The sequence below is a fragment of the Salarias fasciatus genome, chromosome 22 (assembly GCF_902148845.1).
Source record: "Salarias fasciatus chromosome 22, fSalaFa1.1, whole genome shotgun sequence".
NCBI lineage: Eukaryota > Metazoa > Chordata > Actinopteri > Blenniiformes > Blenniidae > Salarias > Salarias fasciatus.
The window spans coordinates 31,324,972-31,346,625 of NC_043765.1; the positions used below are offsets into that span (position 1 = coordinate 31,324,972).

Sequence of the window (21,654 nt, forward strand, 5' to 3'; positions counted from 1 at the left end):
AGACATTTTCACACAAATCATGAAATCTCCTCTCACTGAGTCAGAACTACCAGAAGCTGTCAGACTAATATGACCACAAAACTATTTGAGAAGAAGGAACGAGCCTGATAGATATTTACTTTCGACCAGGACCAGGACCACTGAGAGGAACCTGGAGTTATCTTAATCCTGGACCAGAACCACTGACCACAACCACTTCACACAAAACCATGTGGCCAAATGGACAAGGCGTCTGACTTCGGATCAGAAGATTGAGGGTTCGAGTCCCTTCGTGGTTAGGAGTATCTGGGATAGTCTCAGCCACCATCTTGTTGCTGTGTGTTTACTGATTCATCTGTTCTTTCACACCTTTCACACCTCTTTCTCTGCTCACCTGTGAATGTTAGAACCTGCTTGGGTTTGGAAAGCAGCTCCAATATGATCTGTCATTGAGCTTCTCTTCAGTCCTGGAGGAAATCCCTGCATTCCTGTGGCGTCCTCCACTCCATCCTGATGATCGATGACACTGAAGGAGTCCCAGTCAGGCTTAGGGCTCGCTTGAGATATGTTCATGGACCTGATCACTGTCACCAGCTCCTTCTGGATGTTCCTGGACTGGAGAAGGTCTCGGGACCGATGGATCCGGCCGGTTCTCTATAACACTAGCAGCTCTGTCAGCAGTTCGGAGGACCCTGATCAGCTGTTGCTGCCTCCAACCAGCTGGCTGCCAGCACAGATAGCAGACATAGCATGACATTTCTGGATGATGTGGAAGTTTCCACTGAGTTTGGGAGCCATCGATGGCTGACATGTCCACATCAGAGCACCCGGCACAACTCGGAATCTTTCTCGGAAGTGTGTTAAACAGAGCTGTATGCAGATGGATGTTGAGACTGATGGGCTGATTAGAACCACATTTTCCAGCATGATTGTCTTTTTTCAGTGACACAAAAAGTGTGAGTTGGCAAAGGTTTGAAGCTATTTAGCAGTTGCAGGGCTAAAAGTAAAAAGAAAACCTGAGCTTTGAACTCCTGTCCGGAGGGTGGGGCACAGTTGGTCACTGGGTAATTTGGTAAACAACCCTTCAGCATTATCCTTGAGGGAGAAGAAGATGACCTACATATGTGAAACTCCATCAGGTTCATGAATTTGAGGAATTATTAAATTGGGAGGCATTTCATTCAACCACAACGGTAACAATAATACAACTTCTACATGTTGCACACATGAAGGAATGACCCGACTCGTGTGGGTTTTTTAACCCTTTCAGCTCGGGGCCATTTTCGCCTAAAAGTTCAATTAAAGACGTACCCAAAGTAAACTGAATGCTGTTCTTGAACTGTTTGGAGTACATGCATGGTTGGGGTCTCATTTGAAAGCTGACAACCTGTATTTTCACCCTGTGCAGTCAGAATTACTCTGGATGCTACTGGCACAGATTTATTTATGTTGCAGCACACTGAATTAGGATGAATTTCATTCTCGCCTGAATTTTTTCCCTCATAAAACACCTGGAAATAAGTGTGGAAGCACTGTGAGAGCTTGAAAACACAATTTTGCTAAAGCCTGGGGTCTTACATAGTTCAGGTCAAAATGTCAGAGCAGTACTACAAGAAATGAGTGCTTCACACATGTATTTGTACTGCTATGCCCCGGCGGGGTCAATTTTGGACATCCTCTGTATACCCTCTGGATGCCCTCTGTACAATGGTATATGTTGGTTTTTGGCCCGTTTTTACATTATTTTCACTCCAAAAACTCATAAAGTACTCAAAAAATCACTTCACATAGGCTTCAGTGTGGGATAAGGCCCTCAGATTGAGAGGAGCAGGGACAGACAGCAGGTGCATCCCTCAGCAGATGTCTGAGAAGTCACAAAACCCCGCCAGCGGGCCAGCCAGCCATTCAGCAAGCTCATTGGCTACCAGCCCTGTCAGTCAAACGTTTCTACCGACGTGATTGGCTCAGAATTCATTGATTACGAGTGATGACGACCGATGACGTGGGTCCATCAGTCTCGGCAGCGGTTGGCTGGTTAGCCATTGGAGGGAGGGATGAAAGGGATGTTGAAAGATGACAAATAAGCAACGGAAACCGATCAGTCGCCATATTGGATATCCTCAGCGCGAGTGAGAGCAGTCTGGATGTTTTTATCTGATAAAAAAATGTTTTATTATCGGACGCGCACGCGGAGAGACGCGCCGCATGTGCGCCTCTAATTCTGGATTATTTGCTTATTTCAAGACATGTTTTGGACAAAAGGCTATACTTTCTAGCTTTGCCTGGATGCATACTTTGCACTGTGGCAGTTTGTGCTGGATTATCTGGATTATGGATCATCTGTGATCAGTTATGAGCCTCCAAAGGTGAGTTGCGCTGTTTACTTAATTTGCTGTATGTTGGACAAATGTGTTTATATTACCCGCTGTGGTAATCACATCTGAAAGTGGTTTATACCAGCAGATTCATGAGAATATCAGCTTTCTAACGGTACATAGTACGTCTGTGGAATTTGCAAAATGCGTCTGGATAATTGATAAATGCATCGGGAGAAGTTGAGCTTTAGGGGTTAAAGATGAGCTTTCGTGAACAGTCTCTGAAAAACACATAACACATGGAACTGGTGAAACATCCTCTCAACTGGGCCCACTGTAAGCTGAAGCAAAACCCCCACCAATGTATCGGTCATGTCAGGTGAGCCTCACCAGTATTTTCATACAAATCATGAAATCTCCTCTCACTGAGTCAGAACTACCAGAAGCTGTCAGACTAATATGACCACAAAACTATTTGAGAAGAAGGAACGAGCCTGATAGATATTTACTTTAGACCAGGACCAGAACCACTGAGAGGAACCTGGAGATAATTAGACAAGGACCAGGACCACTGAGAGGAACCTGGAGATACTTAGACCAGGACCAGAACCACTGAGAGGAACCTGGAGACACTTGGACAAGGACCAGAACCACTGTCCACAGTCAACTTAACGACACCACGTAGCCTAAAGGACAAGGCGTCTGCAGCTGGTGGAAGCACACACATTGCTTGTAATTGAAACGGATCGGCTCCACTGCTGCAGCGGAGACGGACCGGATACATATGCAGTGGAGTCTTTGCTTTAGTGAGCTTCTCTTCAGTCCTCGAGGAAATCCCTGCGTTCCTGTGGCGTCCTCCACTCCATCCTGATGGTTGGAGACACTGGAGAGTCCCAGTCAGACTCAGGGCTCACTTGAGATATGTTCATGGACCTGATCACTGTAATCAGCTCTTTCTGGATGTTCCTGCACTGGAGAAGGACTCGGGACCGATGGATCCGGCTGGTGCTCCATAACGCTAGCGGCTCTGACAGCGTCAGCTGTTCGGAGGACCCTGATCAGCTGTTGCTGCGTCCAACCAGCATTAGTGGATGATTTGGAACTTTCCACTGTGTTTGGGAGCCATCGATGGCTGTCGATAGCGTCGGGATCTTCTCACAAAGCTCAGCTGCAGGTTGGGTCGTAGCACCGTGTCAACCATTGTCCCCGAGGTGGGTGGAGCTTCATGGAGGGAGCTGCAGCTGCAGTTTGAGGCCTTCCTGTCTCCAGAGCAGATGGCAGACATAGCATGGCATTTGTGGATGATTTGGAACTTTCCACTGTGTTTGGGAGCCATCGATGGCTGACATGTCCAGATCAGAGCACCCGGCACAACTCGCCATCATTCTTCCAACACCTGTGGGGCAGGAGCCCTGGGAAGACACGGTGGAGTGTCGAGGCCTACGGAGCTACAGGAAGATCTCCAGCTGCCAGCTGGCCTGAGACCATCAACTGCATCTTCAGATCCGTTCAGGTCCAAACTAAGTCTCTCAGTGTTTCTGGTTGTACAGCAAACTAAGTCCCCGGTCCTATCATTGGTTCCTGTCCCCGTCTGAATTAATATGGAGCCTTAAAAGAGTCAGTATCCTGAGAGAGATGTACCTCATGCTATAGTGTGTGGGGACAGCATGATTCCAAAACTTTAGAGTCAGAACTCAACCACATGGTTAGTATGGGGGTCAAACCCCTGACCTTGGCATTATTAACACCACGCTCTGACCAGCTGAGCGAACTGGCTCACTTAAAGGCAGAATGGAGACGAGGGTAGTTAAAGATAACTGACCGGATTTTCAGCTCAACCAGTGAGGGATTTGGCTGCATTGGCAGCAGCCTCTTCAATCAATATGAATTATCCATCAGTTCCGAGGTGAATCGTTTGCAGAGTCCTGGATCGGGTATCTTGAGACTTTTCAGGTGTCACACAAGTGTCAGTGTCTCTGAAACAAGACAAGATGAGCTTCTGGTCTTCTCTGTCATCCAGAGAGACTCTGACTGCATAAACTCTCCTCCAGCTGATGAACTCTCTGTCAGGAAGCACTCAGACATCAAACCACTGTCGTCTCTCAGCCTGGGCTTTGGCCGAGAGTCCAGTTCACAGCTGTTGTAGGAGTGGGGAGAGTCTCTGGATGGGCAGAGAGAGGAGGGGGGCAACTGTTCACTGCCTCACTGCCTGAGGATCCAGGCTGGGGTCCAGGTGATTTGGATGGAATCACTGAGGAGTTTCTACTGTGTTTGACAGATGACTTTGCAAGTGTCATTAAGTTTTTTTCAATGATAATCAACACACATTTCAGATGAATGTAGGTTCAAAGTGGCCTGCAGCAGGCCAGTTAGCTCAGCTGGTCAGAGCGTGGTGCTAATAATGACAAGGTCATGGGTTCAACCCCCACACTGACCACAGAGCAGAATTGTGAGTTCTGAGGGTGCTTTCACGTCTGCTGGAGTGGTTTGGTTCGGACGTAAACTATTCATAAATGTCAACGAGTTCAGTTCGCATTCACACCACTTGTTTTTGCAGATGAAATCTCCACTATGACCCTCCTGCCCCTTGGTGGCGCTGTTCACACAATTGTGTGTTTTGGGTGACGGAAGTGATCCCTGATTGGCCAGCATGTGTGACGTGATGCGCCGCGCGGCTTGCTACGGAAGCCTCCGCCGACCAAAAAGCCTTCTCCACAACAGAACGGACAGGACCGAGGCCGGGTTCTTTGTCCCGGACCAAAAGTAACTGGTCCGCTTTCACACCAGCGCATACGAACCAAACCTGCAGGAGTTGGGGACTCTCGTCCGCTTCAAGCAGACCAAATGAAGAAGGTGTGAAAGCACCCTGAAAGTGTGTCTTCTTCCTCTCAGCCTGTTTTCTGACTCAGTGCTAACAGGAAAGCTCCTCTCAGGTTCTGGGGAGTTTCAGTTATCATTCCTCTCATTCTTCTTTATGAGACGCCTCCTCACCACTTCAGAATAAATCTTTCTGGTCCTCCTCCAGTCCTGGTCCCTTGCTGCTGGTCCTCCTCCAGTCCTGGTCCCTTGCTGCTGGTCCTCCTCCCGTCCTGGTCCCTTGCTGCTGGTCCTCCTCCCGTCCTGGTCCCTTGCTGCTGGTCCTCCTCCAGTCCTGGTCCCTTGCTGCTGGTCCTCCTCCAGTCCTGGTCCCTTGCTGCTGGTCCTCCTCCCGTCCTGGTCCCTTGCTGCTGGTCCTCCTCCAGTCCTGGGCCCTTGCTGCTGGTCCTCCTCCAGTCCTGGTCCCTTGCTGCTGGTCCTCCTCCAGTCCTGGGCCCTTGCTGCTGGTTGGGTTCTGGTAGTTTGATTCCCCCGGCCTGGTCTCTTCCTGCAGCTGCAGCTCGGCGGCGCTCCCTGAGTCTTCCTGCGCTCTGCTGTGATCCGGTGAGACAGCTTCACGGATGGACGGTCCGACGCTCCAGACGCCGCCTCAAATGATTCTCTGACAGCGTCAGAACTTCCAGGACGGTGGACTAGACCAGCTCCAGCTCCTCAACCAATCAGAACACAGCGGAACGTGATCGTTGATCAACAGGAGAACCAGAGAGCCAAAGCGACGGGAGAGAAAATGTTTGTTAGGAAAAGAGGAAAGCCTTGAGGAGCCTCACTCTCACAGAGCTTCATCTTTCAGCCTCAGAACCAGCTGTGATCCAGCTCCAGCAGAGCAGGACAGCAGGCCTCTTCAGGACGTCAGCATGTCTGCAGCCACAGCAAATCCCCCTCACCTCATGAGAGAAGGAACCTGCTCCAGACTTTCTGGGAAACAGCTGCTGCTCAAGCTCAACGCTTTGATATTCACGGCTTAGTTTCTTCACCTTTCAGCTTTTCAACCATGTTTTTATATTATAAGACTCTTATCTACGTGACTTTGACCACAGCAGACCCACCCAGCTGAAAATAACCCACCCACAGTGACTAACCAGTAAGTGGAATAACTGTGAGTCACCTCCTCATCATCAAAAATGCCAAGAATGAGCATGGCATCGACTCCCTGATTCACCTCACCAGGACATACAGCATTGGGATGTCATTCGGACTAGATAAGTGTGGACGAATGGTTTCGAGAAGAGGGAAGGTGATCACAACTGAAGGAGTTGAATTACCTGAAAGGAACATAACAGCCATCTGGATGGTAAAAATAAGATCCAGGCCAAAAACACCTATGCCCTACCAGCAATCAGATACCCTGCTGGCATATTGTCCTGGCCACTGCAAGAAATGCAAGCTACTGAGATCAAGACAAGAAAGCTCCTTACAATGCAGCTTACAGAGCCGCTAGTGTTATGGAGCACCGGCCTGATCCATCGGTCCCGAGTCCGTCTCCAGTCCAGGAACATTCAGAAAGAGCTGATTCATATGTCCATGAACATATCTCAAGTGAGCCCCGAGTCTGACTGGGACTCTTCAGTGTCTCCGACCATCAGGATGGAGTGGAGGACGCCACAGGAACGCAGCGATTTCCTCGAGGACTGAAGAGAAGCTCACTAAAGCCCAGACTCCACTGCATATGTATCTGGTACGTCTCCGCTGCAGCAGTGGAGCCGATCCGTTTCAATTATAAGCAATGCGAGTGCTTCCACCAGCTGCAGCACGGCTGTGGATCTGCTCCGTCTGCCGGAGCTTCTATTTTTGCCGAATGCCGGACCACGGCGCAGCAATCTATATCGTGCGATTATACAATCAATCGGGAGAGCTCGTTGACCCGCTGCAAGGTGGAGCCGTACCACAGACAGAACCAGGGGGAGCTGACGAGTGTCAGATGACGGAGCAGAGCTGCAAAGGACAGGATATGCATCCAGTGGAATCCTGGCGTAACGGATCATGCCAGAGCTCCTCTCAAACCCAAGCAGATTCTAACATTCACAGGTGAGGAGAGACAACACCTAGTGAAAGAACAGATGCATCATTGAACACACAATAACAAGATGGAGGCTGAGAAAGGACATCCAGAGACTGAAAGCTCAGAAAGTGAAAACACTTCCAATCTTCAGTTGACTTTGCTGAACTTGAGATCAGTCTCCAACAAAACTGTTTAACTGCAGCTGTTAGACGTAAAAGCTCCTCCAGCTGTTCTGTGTGCGGTGCTCCATCGACCAACCGTCACTTGAAAACAGAGGAACTCACAGAACACAACGTACCGGTAAGAAATATCACCTCCAGCAAAGATGCTAGAAGTACCTAAATAAGTGATAAGGCAGAGAAGCACATGAGGAACCAAAATGTTGACCCAGTGAGAGCAAAGACGAGCACAGCTTCTCTGTTTGTTACATTGAGCTGAAGAGGAGGACAACGGAAAACGTTGGCGATACAGTGTTAAAACAAGATTAGTGCCAGAGATGGAGAAGGGTTCAAGAAATGAAAGGCAACGATGAAGGGAAGCATCACTGCAGCTATCAGGTGACGGTCCCAGGTTCAATGAACTGTTTTGTCGCATTGCCCCTCATATCCACCTCCAGAAAACACACAGGTCTCCGGTGGGCGGAGCTGAGAGGCCCGCTGTGACTTTGTGGTTTTTAGCGTCGGGATCTTCTCACAAAGCTCAGCTGCAGGCTGCAGGTTGGGTCGTAGCACCGTGTCAACCATCGCCCCCGAGGTGGGTGGAGCTTCATGGAGGGAGCTGCAGCTGCAGTTTGAGGCCTTCCTGTCTCCAGAGCAGATGGCAGACATAGCATGGCATTTGTGGAACATGTGGAACTTTCCACTGTGTTTGGGAGCCATCGATGGCTGACATGTCCAGATTAGAGCACCCGGCACAACTCGCCATCATTCTTCCAACACCTGTGGGGCAGGAGCCCTGGGAAGACACGGTGGAGGGTCAAGGCCTACGGAGCTACAGGAAGATCTCCAGCTGCCAGCTGGCCTGAGACCATCAACTGCATCTTCAGATCCGTCATGAGGACCAAAGTCACAACGTTCCAGCTCAGGCTCAGGTCCGTTCAGGTCCAAACTCAGTCTCTCAGTGGTTCTGGTCCTGGTGCAAACTAAGTCCACGGTCCTATCATTGGTTCTTGTCCCCGTGTTAAGTAAACATGGACTCTCAAAAGACTCAATTTCCTGACGAAGATGTCCCTCAAAATGTGGGGGGAAAGTTGGGTTCCACACTTGGAGTCAGAATTCCAGTCGATGGCCAGTATGGGGGTTGAACCCATGACCTTGGCGTTATTAGCACCATGCTCTGACCAGCTGAGCTAACTGGCCTGCTGCAGTCAGTTACGGAAGCCAGGTTCTTCTAAAATGTGTGTTGATTCTGACTGGAAAATGAGACTTGAAAAGTCATCTCCCAAACTCAGTGGAAACATCTCAGTGATTCCATCCAAATCATCTGCATGGTGGATTGACCCCGCCCCCCAAAAACACCCTCTTTGACTTCAGCACAGAACTGTTCTGGATCCTGTTGTTCTCCACACAAGGCAAAGACGAAAAAGACTCTTCCCTGACCGGGAATCTAACCCAGGCCGTGGCAGTGAGCGCGCCAAATCCTAACCACTAGACCACCAGGGACTTGTTGTCTCCATCTAGAGAATCATGGCTGTGGGATTGTGAGCTGGTGGTTTGACGTCACGCCGCCATCCATCATTTTCCACAACATCAGAATCATATCCAGGATTTTTAACGGAGCGGCCAAGATCTTTTTAATGAAGAGACCAAAAGCTTCAAATGTGGCATTATGAGCACCGTGCTCTGACCAGCTGAGCATCAGGGAACTGAGGAAACTGACTTTGAGTCGGAGTTGATCAAAGACCTTTGCCAGCTCCCTGGCATTACAGAGACCAGAGTCCCTCCCTTACCATTCTTGGGGGAACCCAGTTGAGAGATTGAGAAAACAACTCAGTAAAGCAGCACACCTTGAAAGACCTGCTGACACAGTGGTCACCTTATTAGAGGCTGAATGAGTTCCACACAAAGGTTCACTGAGGGGAAGACATGTTTGATGGTCTTTCCATGGTTCATCAGTGTTTCAGGTTGTTGAGTGACTTGCTTCGAGTGTCAGTAGGCACGTTTACATGCACCCATAGTATCGGCTTATGTGGCGGAGCGGATTGTAAATGCGTCATGTAAACACCGAGTGGAGCCGCTTCACTCGGAGTGGATTGTACTTCGGAGCCGATTGTACAAGGTGGTGTACACCGATCGACAATCCGCTCCATGTCTCATTTAAACGCCGCCTGACAGCGGAGCGGAATAAAAGGGGGATTATTTGTTCCGCCATGCGATCCCTCGTACGTTGTGACGTGTGCAGTAAACGGGAAGCAGGACAGTCAAAAACAAGCAGAAGAATCCCACGGTGGTAGAAAAACACTTTTTTCATAAAAACCCTGAGAGAACAAACACTGGAGAGGAGAGATGGAAGCAAATTGTGCAACAGTGAGTTGTTCAAAGAGCTCCGTAGCAGAATACGAGCGATCGCCCGGCCGGTGTTATGGATTAACTGGTTCCCGTGTAAACGAATGACGGCGGAATTCTGTGTAAACACATGCTGATAACAACAGTTGTTAAAGAAATGGTGCATTCACACCGGACGCGTCGCGGGCATCATCGACGCTTGGGACGCCTCGAAGCTGACGCTTGTGACGCTTCAAGCACGACACTTGACACCAGGTGGTCACAAAGCTCTTGACGCTCTTGATGCGCATCAGTTTGTTGGCGTGCCGGAGGCTGATTTCTGTTTCCAGCGGATCGCATCAGGAGAGTGGCTCGCCTTTATTTTTTAAATGAAGCTAGACAGCGTCGTCGTCGGGCACATGGGCGTCGTCTTTGGGTTCATCCCATTATTCAGAGGCGTTCTGAATTTGGGGAGTTTCACCATTTGGTCCAGGAGCTGCGTGAGGATGAGGGTCGCTTCCAGGGCTACTTTCGTCTCTCCTGTGCCCAGTTTGACGACCTGCTGGCCCCAGTGTTGCCAACTCCCCAGTAAGAAAAGTCACTATTGGCTGGTCTGCTCCTCTCTGCTCTGACTGCAGCAGGGGGCGCTGCTGAGACTGACCACTTGTGAGTGCTTTGGTATGGGGGAGGGGCTCACGGCAGCACCGCTACTCATGGACGACCGCAACGAGACGTCCTGTCACGTCTACAGAGCACTGGAAAAGGTCGCTAGATTTGTCGTTAGTCGCTTTTGACAAAAAAAAGTCACCAAGAGGCTTTGGAAAGTCGCCAGATTTAGCGAGAAAGTCGTCAAGTTAGCAACACTGGCTGGCCCGCATCGGTGCTCGGATCACTCGTAGTGACGTAGCACCGGAGGGATCGTCTCTGATTGGTTGACGCCCAGCGGCAGTTCAGTTTTCCCAACTCTCAAAGAGCGACGGTCACGACTCTCCTGATGCTGGGGACGCACGTCGTGGGCGTCAGACACTCGAAACGCTCGAAATGCTTGAAAAGTTGATGCTCCTGACGCTCCTGACGTGCCGCCCGCCGCTCCACGACGCTCGTCCACCATAGACTTTGCATAGAAAAGCGCTGCCCACGACGCCCGCAACGCGTCCGGTGTGAATGCACCATAATGGTGCATTCACACCGGACACGTCGCAAGCGTCGTGAGCGGCGCTTTTCGAGCGTTTCGAGCGTCGACGCTCACGACGCTCGTCCCCGGCGTCAGGAGCGTCGTGAGCGTCGCTTTTTGAGAGTTGGGAAAATTGAACTTTCGACGCGCTGCCGCTGAGTGTCAACCAATCAGAGACGATCCCTCCGGTGCTACGTCACTACGAGTGATCCGAGGACCGATGCGGGCCAGCCAGTGTTGCTAACTTGACGACTTTCTCGCTAAATCTGGCGACTTTCCAAAGGCTCTTGGCGACGATTTTTTTGTCAAAAGCAACTAGCGACAAATCTAGCGACCTTCTCCGGTGCTCTGGAGACGTGACAGGACGTCTCGCTGCTGTCGTCAATGAGCAGCGGGTGCCGCGTGAGCCCCTCCCCCCTCCCAAAGCTCTCACAGCGGTCAGTTTCACGCAGCGCTCCCTACTGCAGTCAGAGCAGAGAGGAGCAGAGCACCCAATAGCAACTTTTCCGACGACGACGCGGTCTAGCTTTATTTAAAAAAATAAAGCCAAGCCGCTCTCCTGATGCGATCCGCCATAGCTGGAAACAGAAATCAGCCTCCCGCGCACCAATAAACTGACGCGTGTCAAGAGCGTCGCGAGCTTTGTGACCACCTGGTGTCAAGCGTCGGGTTTGAAGCGTCACAAGCATCAGCTTTGAGGCGTCCCAAGCGTCGACGACGCCCGCGACGCGTCCGGTGTGAACGCACCATAAGACTCACAAAAGACTTTAAACGTATACATTCACTGTAACTGCCGATAACCGACATTCGCCAGAACCATTAAAAGCTTCAGTCATGTGTTGGTCACAAGTTAACATGGGCACCAGTTAATTCGAAACATCGGCATGCGGAGCAGAGCCCCGGTCCTACACCAAGACGTGCAGCTCGGTGGGCCGGCGCTCCTTGAGCAGCGTATCATGGAGATGTTGGGACTTTATTTGAGCAGACATAGTCTTGTTGTCCTTTAACCAGGGAGACGGCTGCTTTCTGGAGACATTGCTAGATTTTAGTGGAGCCACTCGGTCTATAATGGAGCCACAGAGGGAGTTAAAGCAGCACATAAAGCATCAGCATCAGACCAGTGGGCCAGATCACGAGAGTCAAACAAGGCCCAGAATCTCTCAGCTGTGGTTCAGTGATGATCCTCCTTCCTACCTCTGTAGAGGCAGGCTGAGGTTCAGGTGGAATAATCAGTTCAAAAAACAAACAGCTGTGGTCACTCAGATGGACATCCTCCACACACACACTTCTAACATGGAGGCCGAGTGAGAACACCCGGTCCAGAGTCTGACCTTTGCTGTGGGCGGGGCCTGACCCCTACTGCTGGAAATTAAAGGATTCAGTCAGAGGTCAGAGGTCAGCTGCTGAGTTACATGAACCACCATCAACATGCAGGCTGAAATCTCCAAGAACCAAAACTTTATCCAGTTTTAAAGTGGATGACAGGAAGTCATTGACGTCATTTAGGAGACACAGGACCAGGACACAGTGAAATATGTCACAGGAGCCCACTTTGATCATTTAGGACTCAACGGAGGTGTAGTGGTCAGAGTTCATCCTTCTGCAGGTGTACCTGTCACGGTACACAGCAGCAAGACCCCACACGGCGACGGGGGCGGGGCCAACCGAGGACTGAGCGTCCAGCAGGACACAGCTCTTCCAGGTGGAGGAACTCCCCGTCTCTCTGCCAGGTCTCAGTGAGGACCAGGAGGTCCAGGTTTTCACTGGTGAACAGTTCGTTCAGAGAGAAGGATTTGTTTGCGATAGAGCGAGCATTCAGGAGACCAATAGGACGACCTGCTGATGATGTCACTGCTCCTGTCAGCTGTGTCCAATGGGATTGGCCGCAGCCACCTCCCGCGATCACGTGGTGTCCGGCTCCACCGGGGGCTGTAAGCCGGCTGTTTCTCCGTCCATGTCAACACGGAAGTCCAGGACAATCCCGATAACCCGGTGAAGTCCCATGGGAAATGCTGGATGGTCGGGACATCCGGAAGCGGCGGCGAAGAGAGTCGAAGGTAGCACTCCACCGGCGGATGAAGACAGCAGGTGTCCGAGCGGGCGGGAGCAACGGGCTGGATGATTCGCGGACGCCGTGGTCATCAGGACAGACAGGGTCCCGCGGCGGGATGGGGGCCGTTCCAGCAGCTGGACCGTCTCAGAGCCTTCAGCTTTACCACATCTGTGCACATTTCCCTGAGCTGTCCCACACAGCTGCACAGCTGTGTTCATGTCTGGAGGTTCTATTTGGAGTTTCTGTCTTCCCCAGTGTCGAGTTCCAAAAGCACAGCATGAATGTGAATTCAAATGTGCTCATCTTGTGAAGGAAGTCCGCTTCAGAGGCTGTCTTTGCTGAAGTGTGGTTATGTTCTTTAATCCTTTCCAAGGCCGCAAACATAGCAGGTAAACTGCACATTACAGCTTCAGAGGAGATAATCCAGTCAGAGCAGGACGACACACACGTTTTCTCTGTGGGCTTCATGTTTCTACTGTTCTGACTGGAGCTTCAGAAAATGTCAAAATCATCATTCAGAGTTCAATCAACACTTCAGTTGGTGTTGGTATATATATATATATATATATATATATATATATATATATATATATATATATATACATACATATATGACAGTGAAACAGAAAAGCCAGAGCTCCTAAACTCAGCTGTACAGGAAGTGATGGTTAATCCTGTCGCTCCTGGATGAACTGGATTTCCTCCATTCAGACCCAAACTCCGATCTAATATCTGCATCTCCGCCAGTCCTGCAATAATCCCAATGTTTTAATTAATCTCTGTTATTAACCATCACGGAAGAATGGGGAGGAAAAAAAATAATAATTAAAGAAAAAAAAAAACTTTCCGCTGACTCCGTGCCTTCAGAGATAGGCGGACAATAATGAAACTGACCTAATCAAAGCTCAACGTGTTTTTATTCTGGTGTAAACTATCAAATCTGTGGACATAAAGAATGATTTAAGATATTCGGTGATTTAAAAAAGCAGCTTTTATTCGAGACGGTCTGCTAATAACTTTATTCTACTGCTGCACTCGGGACTCAAAAGTAAAAAAAAAAAAAAACACACACACAAAAACAGATTAGCTAATAAGCTGAATTATTATTAAATGTGGAGGGTAAATTATAAGAAAATGATCAGAAACTGTTTCCCTCTTCTGGAACATTTACATTTTCTGACAAGGTGCTGACAGTCCGTGCTCCGTGTGCACTGGGGGGGGCACTGAAAGAGCGATACCGATGTGAATGAATGAACTGAGGAAATGAATGAGTTCTCCACTTGTTATTGAAAGTGGAGCTGAATGTAAAAACAGCAATGAAGGGAAGCAGCACAAAGTCACGCAGGACTATGGGAGATTTGGAGGAGTGAGAAGCCGATTCTCGGCTGAAGAATCTGCTGGTGTGTGTTCTGCTCCAGAGCGACACACACACTAGAGGATCAGGAGAGGAAGATCGGGTGTGATCTGTCCTCTGTTGTCTTGTAGTGTGTGGTGTCTGAATTGGGGAAGATTGAAAAAATCCTGTAGTGTGTGGCGGGCTTAAGATCCTGCAGAACCCTCCAGCTCCAGATGGGTTCCTGGTTAATCCACCATGCAGATGATTGGGATGCAAAAATGAAGTGTTTCGAATTTGTTTGACAGATGATTGCTCAAGTCTTATTTTCCAGTCAGAATCAACACACATTTTAGAAGAACGTACCTTCCAGAACTGACTCCAGTAGGCCGGTTAGCTCAGCTGGTCAGAGCGTGGTGCTAATAACGCCAAGGTCATGGGTTCAACCCCAATACTGGCCACAGAGTAGAACGATAAGTTCTTGTGGCTGCAGGAGACTCTGGTGAGACCTGAATCTCAGATGGTCTCTCCTCACTGAGTCAGAACAGCAGAAGCTTTCAAACTAACATGAATGACCTTCATAACTGTTGGAGCTTTCCTGTCCCAACGTTAAACAACAGTCAAGTTCATTATGCTTCAAAACTCATACCTGCAGCAGCACTGACGCTCCCAGCAAGTCACTCAACAACCTGAAACCCTGATGAACCATGGAAAGACCATCAAACATGTCTTCCCCTCAGTGAACCTTTGTGTGGAAGTCATTCAGCCTCTAATAAGGTGACCACTGTGTCAGCAGGTCTTCCAAGCTGTGCTGCTTTGCTGAGTCGTTCTCTCAAATGTTGACTCACTGACAAGTAGCTTAACTTTGGCTCCTTTCCATCAGCACAAGCTTCAACTTCTACAACTCTGCTGAGCTTCCACTCATCTCTTGGTGCTCTGTCATCTTGTAGGACCACAGTGTCATTCACTTGTGAATTTCTTGTTTTTTTCCATTTCGGATGTTGCTGAAGGTTTATCAGGAGTTCTCGTTTCCATCCTGCCAGAGTTCATTGCTCTCTTCTCCATCTTTGACACAGCTAAATATCTTCTTTACAGAACTGTCCAGGAAGGCATTCTACTGGTGGAACCTCTTGTTCACTGAGAGGAACCTGGAGATACTTTAGACCAGCAGCAGAACCACTGAACACAAGGGCTTCAAATGGGACCACATGGCCAAATGGACAAGGCGTCTGACTTCGGATCAGAAGATTGAGGGTTGAAGTCCCTCTGTTGTTAGGAGCAGCTGTGGGATTGTCTCAGCCGCGGCACTACCAATACACTTGTGTGGTCAGTAACCCCTCGTGCACACTGGATGCAGTCCGGTATTCCGCAGCACTGTGATTCACACAGATTTTATTTTGAAGTCACTTATTTTGGAACACGTATCGCGTTTCCTTCCGGCACCAGACTTACTTCTGTCTGGATTGACGCGGTAGGGCTCCGGCATCCGGAAAAATAGGATCCTTGCGGAAAGAGACCAGAGCTCCGCAGAGGCTCCGGAGCCGGACCGGAGCCGGACCGCGGCCGGTGTGCACCACAGCATTGATTTTAATGACAACGGATTAGCTGCAGTGTCCAGACCGCAGCCGTTCCGGAGCCGGACTGCATCCGGTGTGCATCGGGGGTAAGGGGGTTCAACCCATGACCCTGCAGAGCCAACTGACCTCCTGCTACCTGGAGGTGCAAGCGCTCCTCACCATCATAAGTTCAAAGTGCAGGATGGTGGTGTGGAAATGTTGGACTGACAACATGTGCATTTCTTCACTTCGAGTGTTGTTTTGTTGTATTGCATACCAATACTTATTATTTATTTCTGGTTGTGGAGCTGGGGTTGAAGTTGTTAGCCGTCTGATTTATTAATTCTATGGTTTGTGGAGGGAAAACGAGAAGATCAGTGTATCGGATTTATTTCAGCTTCAAAATGCAAGTTGTACACAGAAGGAGCTTTTACCGAAAACAGCTGCAGCTAAACAGTTTTGTTGGAGACTGATCTCACGTTCAACAAAGTCAGCTGAAGATTAAAAGTGTCTGATGGTACACCACGCTTCAGTGTGCGGAGGTTCCGACGGTCCACGCCGTGTCTCCCGGTCCAAACACACCAGCTGATCAGGGTCCTCTGAGCAGCTGACAGAGCTGCTAGCGTTATGGAGCACCGGCCAGATCCATCGGTCCCAAGTACTTCTCTAGTCCAGGAACGTCCAAAAAGAGCTGATTACAGTGATCAGGTCCATGAACATATCTGAAGTGAGCCCTGAGTCTGACTCGGACTCCTTCAGTAGCCTGTTTAATGGGATTGTAAGGTGAAGCCGATTGTAAAAGGTTCATGTAAACGCCCGAGTGGATCCGCTTCACTCGGAGCAGGTTGTGATTGGGATCCGATTGTACGAGGTAAACTACACCGATCGATAATCCGCTCCATGTCTCATATATGTGGCCTTCAACAGCAGAGCGGATTAAACTCGGGGATTAAACTGATAAATTTACTGTAATCGTAGATAACCCACGTTCGCTAGTAGGTTTTTCAACATCTGTTGGTCACAAGTTAACACGGAGACCAGTTAATTCGAAACATCAGCAGGTGCAGCAGAGGTCTGGTGATTTACACCGTGATGTGCTGCTGGGCGGAACGCTCGCTCCTTGAGCAGCGTCTCATGGAGCTGTTGGAACATTTTTTGAGCAGATCCAGCAGATAAAAACTCTCTGCTCGACGCTGAGGACTGCTGCTGCAGAGAGGAAGACCTGGAAGTTCCACGAGAGACTTTGTGCTCATGTCACAGAACGCAGCATGATCCGCTTCATCCAGGGTCCTGGTGAACGAGGATTGATCGCTGATCGCTGTGTATACCGTCCATGTATACACGTGTTTAACACGATCGTTTTCAATCGGATTGGAAAAACAACATGTAAACTGGACCAGTGCCTCCGACCATCAGGACGGAGTGGAGGACGCCACAGGAATGCAGGGATTTCCTCCAGGACTGAAGAGAAGCTCACTGACAGATCATATTGGAGCTGCTTTCCAAACACAAGCAACTCCAACATTCACAGGTGAGCAGAGACAACACCTTGTGAAAGAACAGATGGATCAGTAAACACACAGCAACAACGACACGGTGTCTGAGACACTCCTAACCACGAAGGGACTCGAACCCTCAGTCTTCTGATCCGAAGTCAGACGCCTTGTCCATTAGGCCACGTGGTCCCACGAGGTTAACTGCCCCACAGATTCATGCTGCCAGGAAGCTGTTTAACACCAAACCTTGGGGAAATCACATGATTTGAACTCCACAGTTTCAACAAAGGTCAAACAAAACAACTAACCTTGAAGAAAGAAGAGAAGCAGAAATGTTTGTCCTTAAACTGGCACAGGAAGACGCTTTCCCACAGGACATCCAGAGACTGAAAGCTCAGAAAGTGAAGACTCTGGACTTTGCAAACTTTGTTCATTAGGCCATGTGGTCTTGTGTGCAGTGATTGTGGTCAGTGGTTCTGCTTCTGCTCTAAATTGTCTCGAGCAAATCCACCCAACCTATGATCTGTTTCCACTGTCGTCTTCTGCTAAATACTACAGTACTTTTAACACTCTCATTTTCTATATTGAAGAGTTGTCGAGGCCCCTTTTCCCCAGGCTTACCTGGATGATCCAGTACAGCGAGAGCGGCCTCTCCCCTAACTCTGGAGTTCTGCCTGAAGACGGAACCCATCATCAGGTGTACAGCAGTGGGACAGTGCCTGGTCAGTCTCCTCTCACCTTGTGATCCCCAGAAGCCATCTCCACACAGGGGCTAGAAAGCCTAATGGCCCCTGGTCTGAGAGACCAAAGCTAACGCTGCAGTCAGCCGCCACTCCTGAGACCACCACTCATCCTCCACCATTCTTGTGGAAGCTGTGGATCCTCTTTCTGGCTGGTTTATCCATCTTCAGGCGCGGTGCACCGGATACCTGACTAACAACAACTAACACTGGTGCGAGCTCCCTCAACATGCCTGCAGACATCTTAGCGCAGAGTTGGGTGCAACCGGACGGCACACCATCACAGTCATCGCTCGTGGATCTACCGCGCAGACCTCGTCAAATCCACCGGGGATCGGGCCGCTGGTTTTCGTTCCTGAATCACGGCAGCGAGAGCTCCACACCGTCACTGTGGTCTGCAGCGCGTCCTGTCGCACAACAGCTCCGTCATCGGAGCACGGCCACTGAGGTCTGATAGCGCTGTGAGCCGGAGCGTCAGAAAACCTGGAGTGGATTACAGTGTCCTGCGCCCAGTAAACAAACCGGACTTCAACAAACACATCACTCTTGAACAGCTAAACGTGCAGTCACTGTCTAACAAAGCCGGACTCATCCATGACCACATCATCGAAAAGGGGATGTTGTGAGACATGACAACAGCCTGGGGTCTCCTCCATGTTCAATGAGGCCTGCCCCCCCGGGTGTTCATATTTGGATAAGGCCCGAACAACTGGCCATGGTGGCAGTGGGGTCCCCCAGGGCTCCGTGCTCGGCCCCACCCTCTTCACCATCTACATGCTTCCCCTAGGGTGTGTCGTCAGCAAGAATGGAATTAATTTCCATTGCAACACTGACGACACACAACTCTACCTCAAGGTTTCCCCTTCTGCACCCCCTCCTCCGCTGTCACCTGCCTCAGCTGGTTTTGGGGGTTCAGGTCAACATTCATTGTGGTGAAAGAAGAAGAATGTGTCCAGCGAGGGAAAAGCAGACTGAGGAGTATTTCCAGATGTCAGGAGGTTGACCTTCAGGAGGAAAGTCATTGAAGAAGGCTTCACCTGCACAGCTGAGCTTCTCAAGATACCCGATCCAGGACTCTGCACATGATTCACCTCGGAACTGATGGATAATTCATATCAATGAAGAGGCTGCTGCCAATGCAGCCGAATCTCACACTGGTTGATCTGAATATCCGGTCAGTTATCTATAACTACCCTTGTCTCCATTTTACCTGAAGCAGGCCAGTTAGCTCAGCTGGTCAGAGCGTGGTGCTAATAACGCCAAGGTCATGGGTTCAACCCCCATACTGGCCACAGGACTCAATGGTGAATGTGGGGAACACAGCTGTGTCTGCAACTTCAGCAGGAGGTGTGTTGTTGAAAGGAAAGTGATTCCAAATCAGTTCAGGATCACATCTGGTGGCTTTTAATCAATCCAACCTCTAAATTTCATGATAAACATGACAATGGAATTTCTTTACAACATTCAAACTCTGCATAGTTTTAATATAATAGTGGAAAATTGATGTAAGACCCTTCTACCCCTTTTCCACCAAACTGGTTCCTGGGCCAAATCAGCCCCAGATCAGGCCCCGGCCATGTGTCGACTACGTCAGGCCCTGGGGGGCGGGGCTACGTCTCCCCTGGCAAAACACAGAGTTGCCTTTTTTTGTCTTTATCAGAAAGCTGCGATGAGGCAGCATTTAATTTAGTTTAATTCAGCCAAGAAATGGATTTTAAGAATAAGCGGTGGTCTGAGGAGACCAGGGCTTCCTGGTGCTGTGGTCTGCAGCAGAAGTTCAGGAGAAACTTGGCGGAGCAGCGCAGACCCGGTCTGGATCCAACCGGAGGTGAAGCAGCTCCTGAATGACTCCGTATCCTGGTGAGTTTCATTCTTGAAGCACCGAGGTGTTAGCCTGCTGAGAATATGAAGCCAGAAATGATCCAAACTCTGAAACGCAATAATTACCTCCGCCAAGGAGGTTATGGAATCACGTCGGTTGGTTGGTTGGTTGGTTGGATTGTTAGCAACATTATGGAAAAAGTTAGGGACGGATTGCAATGAAACTTTGTGGAAAGGTGCGTCTTGGGCTAACTTAGAATCCATTAAATTTTGGTGATGATCCGGATCAGTGTCTGGATCCAGGAATTTTTTAAAGGATTTGATTTCAGAGATACAGAGGGTGAGGGAGGAGGGAGGGAGAGTGGAGTCAGGTTTACTGGAGAGAGAGAGCTGGGTGTCTCCGTGCAGCAGTGAAAATTAATGCCATATTTCCAGAAAATGTGACAGAGGGGAAGGAGGTATATGATGAAGAGGAGGGGCCCCCGGACAGAGCCCTGGGGCACACCAGAAGTGACAGGGAGGGCTGAGAGGTGAAGGACTTGAGCTGGTTGAACTGAGAGCTCCAGTGAGGGAGGAGAGAAACCAGAGAAGGGGGGAGTGAGTGATGCTGATGGAGGAGAGTCTATTGAGCAGGATGGAGTGAGAGACGGTGAGGAAGGCCGTCTCAGATGGAGGAGGATGAGGATGGAGATGAGACCGGAGTCAGCTGCCATGAGAAGGTCATCTGTGATCTTTATTACTGCTGTTTCAGTGCTGTGGCGGGACGGAAACCGGACTGGAACTGTTCATCAAGGCTGTTGAGGGTGAGATGGGAGTGGAGTTCAGAGGCAACAATTTTCTCTAGGATTCTGGAGATGAAGGGAAGGTGAGAAATGGGGCGGAGCTTATTGAAGTTGTTGGGATCTGATCCAGGTTTCTTCAGGATGGGGCTGACAGCTGCAGATTTAAAAAGAGCGGGAACAGTTCCAGACGACAGCGAGGAGTGGATGATGGCTGATATGAGGGGGAGCAGAGAGGGGAGGCAGGATCTGACCAGGACTGTGGGGAGGGGGTCCAGCTGACAGGTCGAGGGCTTGGACTTGGTGATGAGATTGGAGATATCAGAGGGCGGAGGGAGGTCAAAGGTGGAAAGTAGATGAGATGGCGGGAGAGGTTCAGAGGAGGGGAGAGGGGAGGTAGAGAAGCCGAGGTGTTGGTGGATTCTCAAGACCTTGTTGTTGAAGAACTGGAGGAGAGAGTTACAGGACTCTGCAGAGTACAGATGGGGGGTAGAGAGTCTGGGGGCTGGATGATGCTGTTGAAAAGAGAAAAGAGTGTCTTACTGCTGCTAGCATTAGAGCAGATGAGACCGGTGTAATATTGTGATTTCGCGTGAGATATGGAGTCCTTATAAAGAGATAAATGAGCAGTATACTTGTCTTTGTGGATGTTGAGTCCAGATTTACGAAAGAGTCTTTCAAGCTGATGATTTTTTGAGTTTCATGATACGGAGATCAGGAGTGAACCAGGGCGAGGACCGGGTAAAGAAAACAGAGCAAGATTTTACAGGAGCGAGTGAGTTGAGGATGTGAGAGAGTCCATGATTGTCCAGAGAGACAAGGTCATCGGGGGTGGAGGAGTCAAAAGTCAGGGTGGAGATGCAGGAGGAGAGGGAGTCCATGCTAATATCCTTTATATTACGGAATGAAATGACACGGGGGGCCTTAGAGATGGACAGACGGAGGGAGACATTAATGAGAGGAGGAAATGGTCGTAATATGAAGTTGAGCAGCAGTCCAGTCAGACGGGGTGAGACCGGAGCAGCAGATTAAGTCCAGGCTGTGTCCTT

At 49.7% G+C, this 21,654-nt stretch overlaps 5 non-coding genes across 5 annotated transcripts; 3 read left to right on the forward strand and 2 right to left on the reverse strand.

Annotated features, from left to right (window-relative positions):
* The first annotated feature begins 205 nt into the window (after window positions 1–205).
* Window positions 206–278, forward strand: trnar-ucg (transfer RNA arginine (anticodon UCG)). Its single transcript has one exon. It is a non-coding gene; the product is annotated as a tRNA-Arg (tRNA).
* An 8,176-nt stretch (window positions 279–8,454) lies between these two features.
* On the reverse strand, window positions 8,455–8,528 carry trnai-aau (transfer RNA isoleucine (anticodon AAU)). The gene has a single exon. It is a non-coding gene; the product is annotated as a tRNA-Ile (tRNA).
* Window positions 8,529–14,600: 6,072 nt separating this feature from the next.
* On the forward strand, window positions 14,601–14,674 carry trnai-aau (transfer RNA isoleucine (anticodon AAU)). Its single transcript has one exon. It is a non-coding gene; the product is annotated as a tRNA-Ile (tRNA).
* A 2,707-nt stretch (window positions 14,675–17,381) lies between these two features.
* Window positions 17,382–17,454, reverse strand: trnar-ucg (transfer RNA arginine (anticodon UCG)). The gene has a single exon. It is a non-coding gene; the product is annotated as a tRNA-Arg (tRNA).
* Window positions 17,455–19,223: 1,769 nt separating this feature from the next.
* Window positions 19,224–19,297, forward strand: trnai-aau (transfer RNA isoleucine (anticodon AAU)). Its single transcript has one exon. It is a non-coding gene; the product is annotated as a tRNA-Ile (tRNA).
* The last annotated feature ends 2,357 nt before the right edge of the window (window positions 19,298–21,654 follow it).